At 38.4% G+C, this 15,136-nt stretch overlaps 1 long non-coding RNA gene across 1 annotated transcript in view; it reads left to right on the top strand.

Moving 5' to 3' along the window:
- LOC125483213 overlaps nt 1–15,136 on the top strand; it is a 62,437-nt gene that overhangs the window by 15,500 nt on the left and 31,801 nt on the right. The window lies entirely within an intron of this gene.

Below are 15,136 nucleotides of genomic sequence, written 5' to 3' on the forward strand. Positions count from 1 at the left end.
GGCGGAAGAAGAGTTCGACATCATGTCGTGCCCAAAATCCATTAAGGCGGGAATGCTGAGGAGTAAGTTCTGAGGAAGGGTCACCAGACCTGAAACATTAACTCAGATGTTTTCTTCACAAATGCTGCCAGACCTGCTGAGCTTTTCCAGCAACTTCTGTTTTTGTTCCTGATTTACAGCATCCACAGTTCTTTTGGTTTTTATGTTCACTGATGATTGTGCAATATTCAGTGCCATCCATGACTCCCCATTCTTGATGCAGTCCATGTCCAAATGCAGCAAGACCTACCAAATTTGGGCCAATAAGTGGCAAATGACATTTGCATGACACAAGCAGCTACTATCGCCATGAGAAATGAATCTAACAATAACCCCTTGACATTTAATGGCATTGTCATCACTAAATCTCCATTGAATTGCCATTGATCAGAAGTAGAACTGCAGCAGCCAAATGAATCTTGTGGCTACAACAGAAGAGACTGGGAAATCGGAAGTGAGTAACTGACCTCCTGACTCCCCAAAGCCTGTCCAGAATCTACTAATCAAGAGTGTGATAGAATACTCCCCACTTGCCTGGATACATTCTGCTCCAATAACACTCAGTAAGCATGACACTGGCCATGTCAAAACAACACACTTGATTGGTACCCCATTCACTACCTTCAACATTTACTTCAAACTCAACCAATGCAGAATGGCATCAGTGTGTACCATCAATGAGATTCAATATGGCACCTCACAAAGCTCCCTTGAAAGTACCTTCCAAACCCTTGACCTCTATCACCTTGGAGGGAAAGGCAACAGAGGCATGGTTGCATCATCATCAAGTTTCCCATCAAGTCACACACTGTCCTGACTTTGAACTATATACCATTCCTTCACTGTCACTGGGTTAAAGTCCCTTCTTCTCAACACTGTGGGTGTACAACACCAGATGAACTGTGATAATACACAACCAGTACACAGATTACTGGGTTTGATCAATTAGTTAATTTACTGAAGTGATATAACCAGAGATCAGCAAGTGATAACAGCTGTAAGACTGAGTAGTTAATAAACTTAATCCACAAAATTGAGCACCTTAGTTTCAATTTCACTGACTGGCTTAGATCCACCTTGACACTGGTAGCAGAGGATGGTTGTTAATAAAGATTGAAAAGTAAGAACTATTTTCAGATAAATGGTTGTAACTTAGCAACTTTTGAGAAGAATGATTGAAAGCGTGTGTAACTTATTGAGATATGATTCCCCACTGATTATCTATGAAGCTGAACCTTATGAATGGAAAATGAAATACATTTATGAATATGGGTTACATTCATACAAAAGGACAATAATGGATGGCCTTAGCACTGTTATTTGTTAAGAGGAGCAGGATGAGGTGAAGTATTCTCAAAGATATAGTCTCAGTAATTGGACATTGAGGAAAGGTGGGATAACCTATCAACATTTATAGGCAAAATTTATTTAAAAAGATAAAAACATAAGAACTGCAGATGCTGGAAATGAAAAACAAAACAAAAATTGCTGGAAAAACTCAGCAGGTCTGGCAGCATCTGTAGTCAGAAATCATAACTAATGTTTTGGGTCCAGAGACCTTTTCAGAACTTAATAACTTTTCTGAAGAAGGGTCACTGGACCAGAAACATTAACTCAGATTTCTCTCCACAGATGCCAGAGTAGCTGAGCATTTTTAACAATTTGTGTATTGTTTATTGAAAATGATTTATTCTGTTAAATCCATTCACATTTTAGAACCCTCTCTGATTTTTCAGCATTTTTTATTTCTATCATTTTCGGTTTGGAGCTGTGACCTGGGAATTGTGTGCTAAAGATGACCTTTGGATGGGAAACAGTTTGTGGTAAAAGGAAAAGAAGAGACTAAATAAGCTTTTAATTGTTTGTGAGATCTGAAGGTTAATCGAAGACTTATTTTTGATCAAAAGTGTTCCTGCAGACACAACAATCTCAGGAGGAACATTGTGTTAAACAAATAGCAGAAGTTGGCTATTAACATGACCAGTACCTTGGAATTAGTTCCAACAAGTCTGGAAGAGACCCCATATTCAAACACATGGCAGATGCTAAATGGTAATTGAGGCCTTGGGAAAAGACGGTTAGTCTATCAGGATGGTTCCAGAGTTGAGATTTTTTTGAATTGTGTTTTCTGGGGAGATGAGCTTGGCAGTTGATGACCTAGAATAAAGATTTGAAAACTCCCTGCCTAATCTCCCTTACTAACTTTTCCAAGCCTATAGATTAGAAAGCTGAGTTAGAAGTACTACTACTTTTACCTGAGTGAATGAAAAAGGTGACCTTGGTTGACTTCTCCAGAAAAGCAACCAAGAAGTCTGCATCTATGCCTGTGAAGCAATGCATTGTGAAAACCATTTAGTAATCTGGCCAGTTTTATTATTTTCTTTCCTTTATCTTTAACTGTGTTTGATTTTCTTTTGTAAAAACAAATGTTTTAGGTTTAAAACGTAAATATTAATTAGACTACTTTGTTGTTTAATCTTTCCTCAGCTAAAGTTATTGTATGTTTAATAAATTGTTTAGTCATTTGTTTAAACGCAAAACTGGTGTTTAGAATTAATTATTCACAAAGTCTAAGATTGGTTGTTCAAATGTCTAGTTAGGAAACATTGCAGTAACTGTTGAGGCTCTTAGGGTTTTAATTTTACTACATTTGAGCACAGAGACAGAAATGCTAATTTGGTTTGATTGTCTGTCTCAATTTCATAACACTAGACATGCTCAGACTTTGAAAAATTTATAAAACCAGACGGTTACTCCTCTGACTAGGTATTGGAACTTAACAAACAATATTCAAGATTGAAAACATTCTATTTCGAGATTCCCGACTCAGATCTTACCTTTAAATTATTGGACTGTGTTCAGGTGTTGGGCATGAATAAACTCCTTGTGTTAACTTGAGCTAGCTTTTCAAAAAGAACCATATTTTTGGAACCATGGAAAAACATTTATGGCAGCCTTCATGTTTCAAATGGTACATTGAGCAGTGACACGTAAAATGGACATTCAATAGTAGCGGGAATGAGAGACCACTCAGATATGGGCCAAATGTGTGAAAGCAAAAATTAAAATCACAAATACAAAGAGTGAGGTTAGAGCTACCTCTGGCCATTGTAAAAGAGGACATGGGTTGAAGGACGAGAACAGAAGAATGAAGTCTATAAATATCCAGGGTATTATTAACAGGTATTTTGGATGTGACCCCAATTCCCATTATTAATGTTGTCATAAATAAAATAACAAAGCTATTGACGTTATGTATAACACAAAGGATGCAAAGTGAGAGGATGGTAATACTGTTCAGACAGAGGGAATTGCGCAAATTATAAGAATCTTCAGCCCAGCTATGATTTGGTTACACACTCGTTTTATTGCTTTATGTTGGACAGTTTAACAGATCCACTCCACACACTGTGGTTAAAATGTTACAGAAGTTCTTTAAATAATAAGGACTGGAGTGTGACTGAGTTAAACTGATTCTCAAATGGCTGGATGGCAAGATTGCGATGCAGAGAGACAACAGTGTGGGTTCAATTCCCACACTAGCTGACCTCACCATGAAGGACTCTCCTTCTCAACCTCTCTCCTCACCAGAGACGTGGTGACCCTCAGGTTAAACCACCACAAGTCATCTCTCTGTAATGAGGCAGCTGCCCTATGGTCTGGTAACACTATGGCAACTTGAGTAGATCATCTATGACAAATGCTCAAATGAAACCAGATATGGAATATAACAAGGAGGTTGTTTTTGTGAAGTCAGTTGATTAATGTTTATACAATGAGAAAATTATTGTGAAACAACAAAAAGTGCTGGAGTAACTCAATAGGTCCAGCAGCATCTGCGGGGAGAAGCTCCAATATTGTTTTTGGTCTGGTGACTCTTCTTCAGAACTGAAAGCAGCTAGGAAAAACAGTGGTATTTATGCTGTTGACAGCAGGGATGCAAGGTAGAAAGAAGGGAACAGATAAGTGGGGACGGAGGCCTGAGAGAGAGTGTTGATAACAAACTTTGAAAAAGAGAAGCTTGTTGGGTGACAATGGTATTATGAGTAGCTTAAATGGGCTGGCTGTGCTGAAAGCAAACCATTTCATTACAGGGTCTGGGGTTGTGGACGTAGGGAATAAGCATGGAAGAAGGTGTTGATGCTTTGAAATTGCTAAACTCAATGTGGATTAGTGAAGGCTGTAGGGTACCCAAGTGGAAGATGAGGAATTGTTTCTGCAGCTTGCATTGAGCTTCACTGGAGCACTGTAACTGGCCTGAGACAAAGATGTTGAGCCGGGAAGGTGGTGGTGTATTGAAGTGATGGGCAACTAGAAGCTTGGGATCATTTTTATGAATAGAGTGAAGATACTCTGCAAAGTAGTCACCCAGTCTGTATTTCTTCTCCCAGTGAAGAAGACACCACATTGTGAGAAGCAAATATAGTGGACTAGATTGCATGAACTATAGATAATACCAGATTTTACTGTATCTATTTCACAAGACCTAACTTCTCCAATCAAAATATTGAAATGGTACTATTAGCACTGAAATTGAAGTAAGAAATGCTAATTATCTTAAAAGTACATCTGTGATTTTCAATCCATCTTCTCAGATGTAAAAGATCCCAGTAAAGAGTATGGGATTGAGGGCTAATAAGTGCACTAAACAATGATAAATATGCTAAATGTAAAAAAAAATTATACAGGAGAACTCCAACACAGCCCATTGTGAGTCTTTAATTAGCAAGAGACTTTAATGATTATGTAGCGATGGACCTGAAGGTTTGGAACAAGGAAAAAAAAATCACCTTTCATTTATTGAGATGATAACCAGATCCTGTCAGACTACTGTAACACATGGGAAAAAGAAAAGAGCACAGTGGACAAAGCAATGGAGAAACACATTGGCACTGGACTGGGGCATCAGCTAAATTTCTAACTAATAATGGGAGGAATTTGCCAAAAATGAATTAAAGGATACAGGTCAAAATATGAACATTGTGGTCATGAACACAACAATGGAAAATCTCTTCTGTAAGGCACTGTGTGAAAGAAATTATACAGTAATAGATGAGATGCTTCATAAAAACTTAATGGACCATACAAGTTGTAAATTGACATCTGCCTTGGCATTAACAATCCATGCGAAGCATTTTCTGCAAATGTTTCAGTTTACGGTCCATATCTATTGTTTTTTGGGAGAAATCCAAAATGTTCTTCAGTAATGAATGATCATCTCCCAGCTTGAAAAGGTACTAAAATTAGCTACCAAGACTTTTGAATACTTGAATGTCCTGTATGTACAGAGATGGCATTCTGGCAGCAGTTTCAGAGAAAATCTGATGAGTCATACAGTACTGAATAAAACCATCAAAAATCAATTTTAATCCAGAGACATGGCATATTGTAAAAGAAAAGGGAAGAAAGAGTGGAACAACTTAGGTAATGTTATAAGTAGTGATGAAAAAAAAGCAATAATCTTACAGCATGGGAATGAAACAGTTTTCTGTCACTGATAACGCACTTACAGTATCTGAACAGTTCATAGAAAGTGAAGTATGTTGGACAGTTATGAGGATCAGATGCTGGCAGATGAAGAGCTAACTAAATGGGGATACAGTGATACAGAGATGCAGAATGAGGTTATTTGCCCTAATCAATTTCTACCAGAATTTAGCACTAAAGTAATGTATATGCTAGAAGGGGCCAGTGAATGGAAGATTAGCAAGATTACAGATTTCCATTAGACGGAGAGAAAGGAAAGGCCAAAACTGTGACATCCTAACGTTCCATTGAAAATTTGCTCTGAAAATCATATTAATCTATTTTATTCTGCTGCATATTTCTTTGATAGGGTTATTTTGTCTGACATCTGCCTTGGCATGAACAGTTTTAATAGCTCCTTCTTACAATATACAGGGCTGTATTACCACTTACTCCAATGCATTACTCAAACTTTTTTTCAGAAAGCATTTATTACAACTGTAAAATTCCTAATAATGTTTGAAATTATATGTTTACAAATACATTTTCCAAATTGCAATATTGCAGGATAGCAATTAAATGATACAACATGTCTTGATTATTAAAATCTTTATCTGAAGGTATTAGTCTCTAACCAAAACTTTGACTTAAACGTGATGCACTTGCACACATTTATGAATCTCCTGGCATAAAGCATTGTCTTAAAGCACCTCAATGCCATTCATTTGACTGATCTGATTTTATGTTTTTCTTTGGCGCCTATCTGTTTCTGCAATGTTTTTAATTTAAAATTAATGTTATGCAAACATTGATTTAGTTTGATTTTTATACGCATGTTTATTGCGAGTGCAAATTCCTAAAAACTTGAATGAGAAATTTCTATGACATTTATTCAAGCAAATCTTACTGAGTTTTGTTTTTGTATAACCTTCAAAAAGTACATAAAGCTGATAGAGATGGAGTGTCTTTCCGCATCCTAATTTCAATGAAATTTTCCATTAAAACGGGTTGAACTTTGAAGAAAACAACCTTTGATTACATCAGTTTTGCTTTGTTAGTGCTTTTGTATGAGTGTCGTTTGACTTACTAAAATGTAATTATATTTGCCTTTCACCGATAGTAATAATTTTTCAATGTCATTGCATATTTATTGTTGATATATGATGCCACATCTATGTCAGGAACTTGAAAAGAAATGGAATGGATTTAGGTTAAACCATCAAACAGTGGAATACCATATCTTGACATTAAGTCTGTATGAGCAACAGCTTTCACTGGTTTCCTTTAATACATTTGTCCCAAAATCCCAACGCTGAAACCACTCCAACTACCCAACACAATTTGGCAACACTCTCTTTCAATTAAGCTGGATTCAAATCTAAATGCCAGATTTCAAAGCTGTTTGTGCTTTGCCAGTTTACTACCTATGTTGTGATTAATTTACTTCTCTGTACCCTGGTAATATTCTTCTAAAAAACCTGTACTCATTCTTTTTGAATCACACGTGTATTGTTTGGCTATGCCGTTGAACTGAGACGAGCAGCGTTCAAACTTTCCCGTGACAGTTGTAAATCTGTTTTCTTGTTCAAGCTGTGGATTTCTTAATTTGATGGCACCACTGGGCAAATCAGTTCTCTCAATGATAATATAAAACCGAGAACTGAGGATGCTGGGGATTGAAAACAAATACAGCAATTGCTGGTGAAACACAACAGGTCTGGCAGGGAAAAAGTTAATGTTTTGAGTCTAGAGACTCTACATCAGACTCTCTGATCACATTTGTTCAAATTTGATTGGTTTGGTAAAATGTTGGTTAGTCACTTAAGCATAATCATTAAAGGCTAAATATGTTCTTTTACAATAGAATAGAGATTTATTACAGAATAAAGAAGAAAAAATAAGCAATATTGATATGGAAGGGTTTAGCATGTTCTTAGTACAGTGTACAAAATAAAGTTTCATCTTGTTTCCCAACGCTACCCATAACAGAGACTGAAGTCCACAGAAATTATACTCCTAGCTTATCTTTAAATTTCTACTTAACTGACACCTTCTAGTTTATATTCTGTGGGCTGTGGAAATTTTATGATTCCTTTCAAAGTCTGTTGGTCTGAATCTTTCACAATTCTGAATGCCAAAGCTCTCTCAGTTCTAACAACTTGAAAACATTTATTTAAAATCTCTCTTGCCAACTCCACAGACTAAAAGATATTTCTGCTGGGGTGATTAGTTCCCTTGAGCTGAACTATATTGTTTTCTCTGAACTGACTGGACTGAAAAACTTGATTAGGCAGCTCTGAAGTTGAAATAAATCTCATGGCTTTATTTTGTTTACTCTACCTGTCATAAACTTGTCAGTATAAACATCTTATCCAATAACAGTCCAGAAGGCCTCCCAATCACTTAATTGTAGTCACATTCAATCTTAGCACAAGAAAAGTCATCACAGAGCTGAGCAAAACACCTTTACCTCTATGCTCAAGTGTTACATTTAATATGATAAGTTGCAGTCCCACCAGGTACAACTCTAGGACATCTGTGCAGAAGTCCTTTGGGTAGTGCCCTAGGCCCAACAGCCTTCAGCTGCTTCACTGCCAGGCAATGAAGATCTCCATCAAAAGAGAATCTAACTAACTCCCACTGACATTCAATTGCATTGCCATCACTGACTCCCCCACTATCAGTATATAGAAAGTTATCATTAACAAGAAACCACTCTGGAGCAGCTGTATAAATACTGTAGCTACAACAGGAGATCTGAAATTGGGAATTCTGTGGTTATTAACTCACTTCCTGACTCCCCAAAGTCTGTCCACCACCTTCAAAGGCACAAATTAGGACTGTGGTGGAATATTCTCCACTTGCCTGGATTGATGCAGTACCAAAAATGCTCAAGACACTTGATGCCATCCAGGAAAAAGCAAATACTTTACTGGCATCCTATCCACCATCTTCACTATTAACACTCAATAGCAACAATGTGTACCTACAAGTTATGCAGCAGAAAATTGGCTAGGCTCCCCAGCAGTACCTCCCAAACCTGAGACTTTTACCACTTAGAAAGACAATACCAAGAGATGCGTGGGATCACCATCACTTGCATTTTCCTCTCCAATCTAAATACCACCCTGAATTAGAACTATATGTCCCTCAGTGTTGCGGGTTTAAAATCCTGGAGATCTGTCCCTAACAGCACCATGGGTATACGAGCATTACTTGGACCACAGCGGTTAAAGGAGACAGCTCACCACATTGTATGTAGTGTACAGGACAGTTAATATTAGGAAGTGTCAGTAATACCCAGTCACTATGATGACGTTGTTTTTACTTGGAGAGATGTCAGAGCAGCAAAACCTTCAATCTAGATTTTTCACACAGTGTCTAATAATGTCTATCTTAACAGCCTAACCTGTATACATTTGCTAACATGTGATAAAGTATATATTGTTTAAGAGAAAAGTCTCTTCTTATTAAACTAACAATTAAGTTTCCTCTGTCATACCAGACCAAATGAACCTTTTAAAACCCCCCTGAGATGTGGTTTGTGGGAGCAAACCTACCCCATAGTGAGACAACCTCATTCGACATGGTCTTTAACAGCAGTAAGGATTACTCATACAACAACCACTACCTTCTCAAGGGAAATTAGATGGGCAGTAAGTGGTGGCCTAGCCAGTGATGCCTACATTGCTTCCACAAATGAATTTTTCAAAAATGTAACTCAAGCACCTATCATATCTCGTGTAATAATTATCCTGAAGGGTTATAACAACACTTTAGTTTCAGAAAAAGATTTTCATTTTGTAAGTTACTCTATCAATATGTTGAGAAACGAGTGGAATCTGTGTATTGTCTGTGTCCGTTTAATTTAATTTAATTTAATAATTTAATTTATCAGTTAATTCACATTGCATTTGACATTCAAACATTGTAAATCTAAATTAATTTAACAATTAACAATTTGGGCATAAAAACAAATAATATTTTCAAGAACTGCATTTTTAGAGAATCCTAACTGATATTTATACATGGATTTGATATTGATTTCATGTGGATTTATACCCTCATGCTGATTCATCATCAGTGTATAATTTCTTACCAATGTAACATTACTGTTGTGTTGCCATGTATTCTCAACATGGTATTTAAACAAAGGGTATGTTGACAACCTAATTATGTTATGAACTGACCTTGCTTCAATGCGGATCACAGCTTACAAAGTGACACAGTAATTTACAACATGTATATTATCCAGGGAATACTGTGAGCGTGTAAAAGTTCAATGAAGAAACACCAACTGCTTTCTCTATTAAGAATTACTTCTATTTCCTCTCCACCACTTCAGTGTCCTTGGATGGTCCATTGCACTTGTGCATGTGCATGCCCTCTAATCTGTAATAAACTATTTACTATTCATTCATCTTAATTGCTCGATATTTAGCCCACGGTGAATGAGCGACAACATGTCTCCCTGGCTTGGTTATATCTTTGAACTATGTTCCAACAATTACTTTCAAGAAATATTTCCCACCATCTCAAAGTTTTTTTTTTAATGCTGTCAGTAGTGTTCAGAAGTCTGGAAATTTGCTCATTAACATTAACCCTGAGAAGGTTGGAGCAAAAGTTAGCACCTGGATTTTAACCTAGGAAGTACTGAAGAGCAGATGAAGGCAACTGAATACATTCTGGTGGAGATAAAAGAAAAAAATAAAATCAAACCCTGGAATGAAACCACTTCAAGCTTTCGTAATCCAGAATGGGATTATTAACATGGAGATGGAAGCAATGAGTTTGAGAGTTGAGAGTGAGAGGTTTGACAAGAGAAATTGTCAGGGTGTAGTAGAGGCCCCTAGTTAGAAGCTTTAAACTAGAGGATGGGTTGGGGAGCAGGAGAGGCCACACCACAATGGCTCCAACATGGGGCTGATTAATCTATCTGACTAATGCAAAATGACTTGAACACAAAACTTGAAGCATTAAACCAGAACCCCAACTCCATGAATGAACTAATGAAACAGCAAAAGTGAAATAACCTATAAAGGACACCATTAAACAGAACATTAATTCAAAGTAATCTACAGGGCGTGGGTGATACTGGCAAGACCAATATTTATTGCCTATTTGTTTCAAACTGATTAAGCCATTTCAAAGGTTGGTACAAGTCAACCATATTGGGTGTGAGTATAGTCACACAGACACCAAACTAGATGAGATGACAGGTTTCACACCTTATTGTGCAGGTACAATTTATTGTTACCAGATTTATTTAAACACCTAAATTTCAATTGTCCAGCTGTGTGGTTCTATTTGAACTTGTGTCTTAAGGAACTGTCACTGCCTCTGTGTGCTCTCTCATCTGTGACTCTGTAATTCCAATGGCTAACAAGCCTAATGCTCTCCTACAAACACATTTAGACATCTTGACCATCTAGAGAGAGCTTCATCCAGAGTGTGCACTTGGTCAAATGGACCATAATAAAGAACCATGTCAATGGACAGAAGAATAGATTGAAAGCCTGTGGGATCAATCTGGATGTGAATAGTTTGCAAGGCTGGCTCCTGAGAGCTTCTCTAAATTGTGACTGAAGACTGACGATTATCTTGGAGTACAATACTGAGAACGAATCATTCCTCTGCCAGTTGCTGTTATGCACCTGGAAAATAAAGTTCTGCTTGGGTACAGGGATAGAATTCACATTCCTGAACACTGTTACAGTGAACCTGAAAATCATTGAAAAATCTTATTGAAATAAAACGAACAACTGTGAATGCTTGAGATCTGAAACAAGAACAGAAATTGCTGGCGAAACTTAGCAGGTCTAGCAGCATCCGTGGGAAGAAAACAGAGAAAGCATTTGGTGACTCTTCATCAGAACTGTTCGCAGCTGTGGAAAAAAAGGTGTGGTATTTATAGTGTAGACAAAGTTAAGGGCATGGAGACAAGGGAACAGGTGAAAGGATAGGTGAAGATAGAGTCCAGTGAGAGAGAGATACGAATATTTAAAAAAGACATTATGAATAGCAGGCCAGGACAGAAAAAAGGCTGAATGAGTAATTATAAGAGCTGAGAATAGGAGAGAATGGTAAGCTGTACTGAAAGCAACCTCCCTGTAAGAATCTCATTGATATTGGTTGCTCTTAATATGGACATATGAGGTTTGAACAGCCGATGCTCTGGATGTTAGCAGAATAATGATTCAGAAAAAAATGAAACAGACAGGATTTTGCATTTGTGAAAAGTGGGAAAAGTTATGGGATTCATAAACCTTAGAAAACACCCGGCTTTCTTTGATTTATCCCTAATTGCCCTTGAACAGAGTGGCTTACTCAGCCATTTTTGAAGGCAGATAAGAGTCAAATACATTCCTGAGTGTCTGGTGTCACATGTAGACCAGACCAGGTAAGAACAGCAGATTTCCTTCCATAAAGGATATTGGTGAACCAGATGGGTTTGCACAACAACTGATAACAGTTTGATGGTCGTGATTACAGTCACAAGATTTATAATTACATACTTTTTAACTGAGTTCTAATTCTACCAGTTGTCATTGTAGAATTTGAACCCAAGTACTCAGAGCTTTAGCCTGTTTCTCTGGATTGTTTGTTTTGTGATATTACCAATATTCCTCGATTATTAGCAATTTGACAAGCTAGGAAGTGTAACGATTTGAGGTAGAAAGTTACATAATTTAATGATTTCTTTATCAGCCAGAATGTGTCATAGTTATAACTGTCAAGCATGGAAAAATAAAAATAAGTGGTCAGCGAACACGAGGACCACTAAATCACTGATCAATTGTGACTAACTGCAAGATCAACAAATCAGGTAGAAATTTAAGGTGGACAGAATAACTTCAGATTTACAGCATGGAAACAGCTTCTTTGGACCAGTAGTCCATGTGATGTATTATTTAATTGAGCGCCCTGCCATACATCTGTATCTAACCCTATTGATACTTCCTCCCTGTTGGCATGATTCAAAGTAAGGAATCCCATTAAACAAGAAAAGATTCAACTTTAATTTGAAAGTTACTGTTTCATCATGTTCTGCTTTGGGTTCTTTGAATCTTGATACAAGCTCATCTCTGACATATAACTGTTAAGCTATGTTGACTGTTTTACTATTCATTATGGCAAAACTACAGAGCAACATGCTCAGAATTGGGGTCAACCTTCTAATTCAATTTGGTACTATTCAGGTCATACATAGAGATCACAGTTTATCTCAGACATTCATCCACATACTTATTTAAGCCCTAACCCCACCGTTACCAACCACAAACTGTGAAGCAGTAACAAGCAACCAATCAAGTTGCTGGAAGAACATTTTCATCCAGGAAAAACTTACCAGTACTATTCAAAGCAACAACGTGAAACAATTCAGAATAAAATAATTATTTCTAATTTATAGTAGTAACTAGACAATGTTATCTTGCAAGTAGCTTTGGTCCTCCCAACTGTGTGCAAAGCATTCGGACATAAAAACAAAATAATGCTAATGCTGGAAATCTGAAAATTAAGTGGAAAATGGTCAAAATACTCACCAGGTCAGACAGCAGCTGTGGAGAAGGCAAAAAAGTTAAAATTTCAGGTCGTTAACATTTTTGTCAGTGTATGTAATTCATATGAACCAGAACAAAGTGGTGGCTTCGCTGGCTTTCTTCAGTGCCTCTGCAGAAACTCCAGTAACCTGTCTTGCTCCATTCAGTGCCCAGTATCCTATGCTATCCATGGGCTCAACAGCTTTCTGGTCCAACCTATAATTGACATGTTCTGGCATTTTCTAACAACCATAACAGTCCAGCTGGAGTGCTTAACTACTTGGTTCGACCTGCTTGTGGAGATTTCCAGTTTGGAGCTTTCATTGTTACCTGGAAACTAGCCATCTCATATTGACCACTTTGGCATGACTGCTTAGCCAGATCTGCGTTCCCAGTGATCTTTTCAAATGCAGATCATCACCGAGATCTGACGCTGGATATTCATGTGCAAATTTACTAAACTTACTTCATCAATAGCCACCCTTAATTGACCTAAGACAGTATATTTTTAGAACATTTAGGTATTGTGACCTTAAAGGGAAATGTCACTTAATGCAGCTACATCTTAGCAGTAGAATAGTACATTGCATCATCTATCAGATCCCTCATTATCCAACCACCTTATATGAATGAGTAGAATGTACTAGATATATTGCCTACAGCTGTCTGTACTTTGATATAAAGCTGCTACAAAACCATTTTGGGTTTTGTCAATTTGTCATTTTTTTTATTGAATTACAGTTTCAAACTCCTTGTAGTTACCTCTCAATCTACTATTTAAGTTCAGCCAGATAGCTGACACATATAAAAACTTTATTGCCATGTCTAAGCTAAATGAGGCTGTTTCACCGATAGGACTGTGATATGGGCTGGAATCTTCCTGGAATAGCAGTTTAGTGGCAAGTGTGGAAGTGAGTCACTTCAACTGGGGGAGGTTGTCTTTACTTGAATGGTTGTGAGTTCATTACAGATGAATGCATGAGTGAACATTGTGACATGCAGACATGAATTCAATGTCCCCCATATTTCCTTCCAGGATTGAAGATCCTGGTGCCATATTCAACCAGCACTGGACAAGCATTAATTCCCTGCAAGACAGGAGCATATCCCTTGGGCTCTTGAGCGGACACTCACAGTAAAATGTTTTTGACCTTCTACTCTTCTCTCAACAGGCTGCCTCCTTTCCTTGGTCAGTGTGTCTCCCTTCTCAAGACACACTTCCACCCTCACTCAGCCTCCATGACCTGTGTTCATTATGGTCCAGCTTCCCTCCTTCAGTGATAACACGGTGTAGAGCTGGGGAACACAACAGGCCAAGCAGCATCATAGGAGCAGAAAGGCTGACGTTTCGGGCCTAGACCCTTCTTCAGAAATGGGGGAGGGGAAGGGGCTTCTGAAATAAAGAGGGAGAGAGGGGGAGGTGGATACAAGATGGATAGAGGAGAAGATAGGTGGAGAGGAGACAGACAGGTCAAAGAGGAGGGGGTGGAGCCAGTAAAGGTGAGTGTAGGTGGGGAGGTAGGGAGGTAGGGAGGAGATAGGTCAGTCCAGGGAGGACGGATAGATCAAGGGGGCGGGATGAGGTTAGTAGGTAGGAGATGGGGGTGGGGCTTGAGGTGGGAGGAGGGGATAGGTGGGAGGAAGGATAGGTTAGGGAGGCAGGGACGAGCTGGGCTGGTTTTGGGATGCGGTAGGGGGAGGGGAGATTTTGAAGCTTGTGAAATCCACATTGATACCATTGGGCTGCAGGGTTCCCAAGCGGAATATGAGTTGCTGTTCCTGCAACCTTCGGGTGGCATCGTTGTGGCACTGCAGGAGGTCCAGGATGGACATGTCGTCTGAGGAATGGGAGGGGGAGTTGAAATGGTTCGCGACTGGGAGGTGCAGTTGTTTAGTGTGAACCGAGCGTAGGTGTTCTGCAAAACGGTCCCCAAGCCTCCACTTGGTTTCTGCAAAACGGTCACCAAGCCTCCGCTTGGTTCCTTCAGTAATCTTTTACTCCCCGAACAAAACAAAAATGAATAAAGCAGTAGCTACTCCCTCCAACATCCGAGGTGCAAGCATGTTATGTGCAGAGACTGCAGGAGAAA

Source organism: Rhincodon typus, chromosome 5 (assembly GCF_021869965.1).
Source record: "Rhincodon typus isolate 14 chromosome 5, sRhiTyp1.1, whole genome shotgun sequence".
Taxonomy (NCBI): domain Eukaryota; kingdom Metazoa; phylum Chordata; class Chondrichthyes; order Orectolobiformes; family Rhincodontidae; genus Rhincodon; species Rhincodon typus.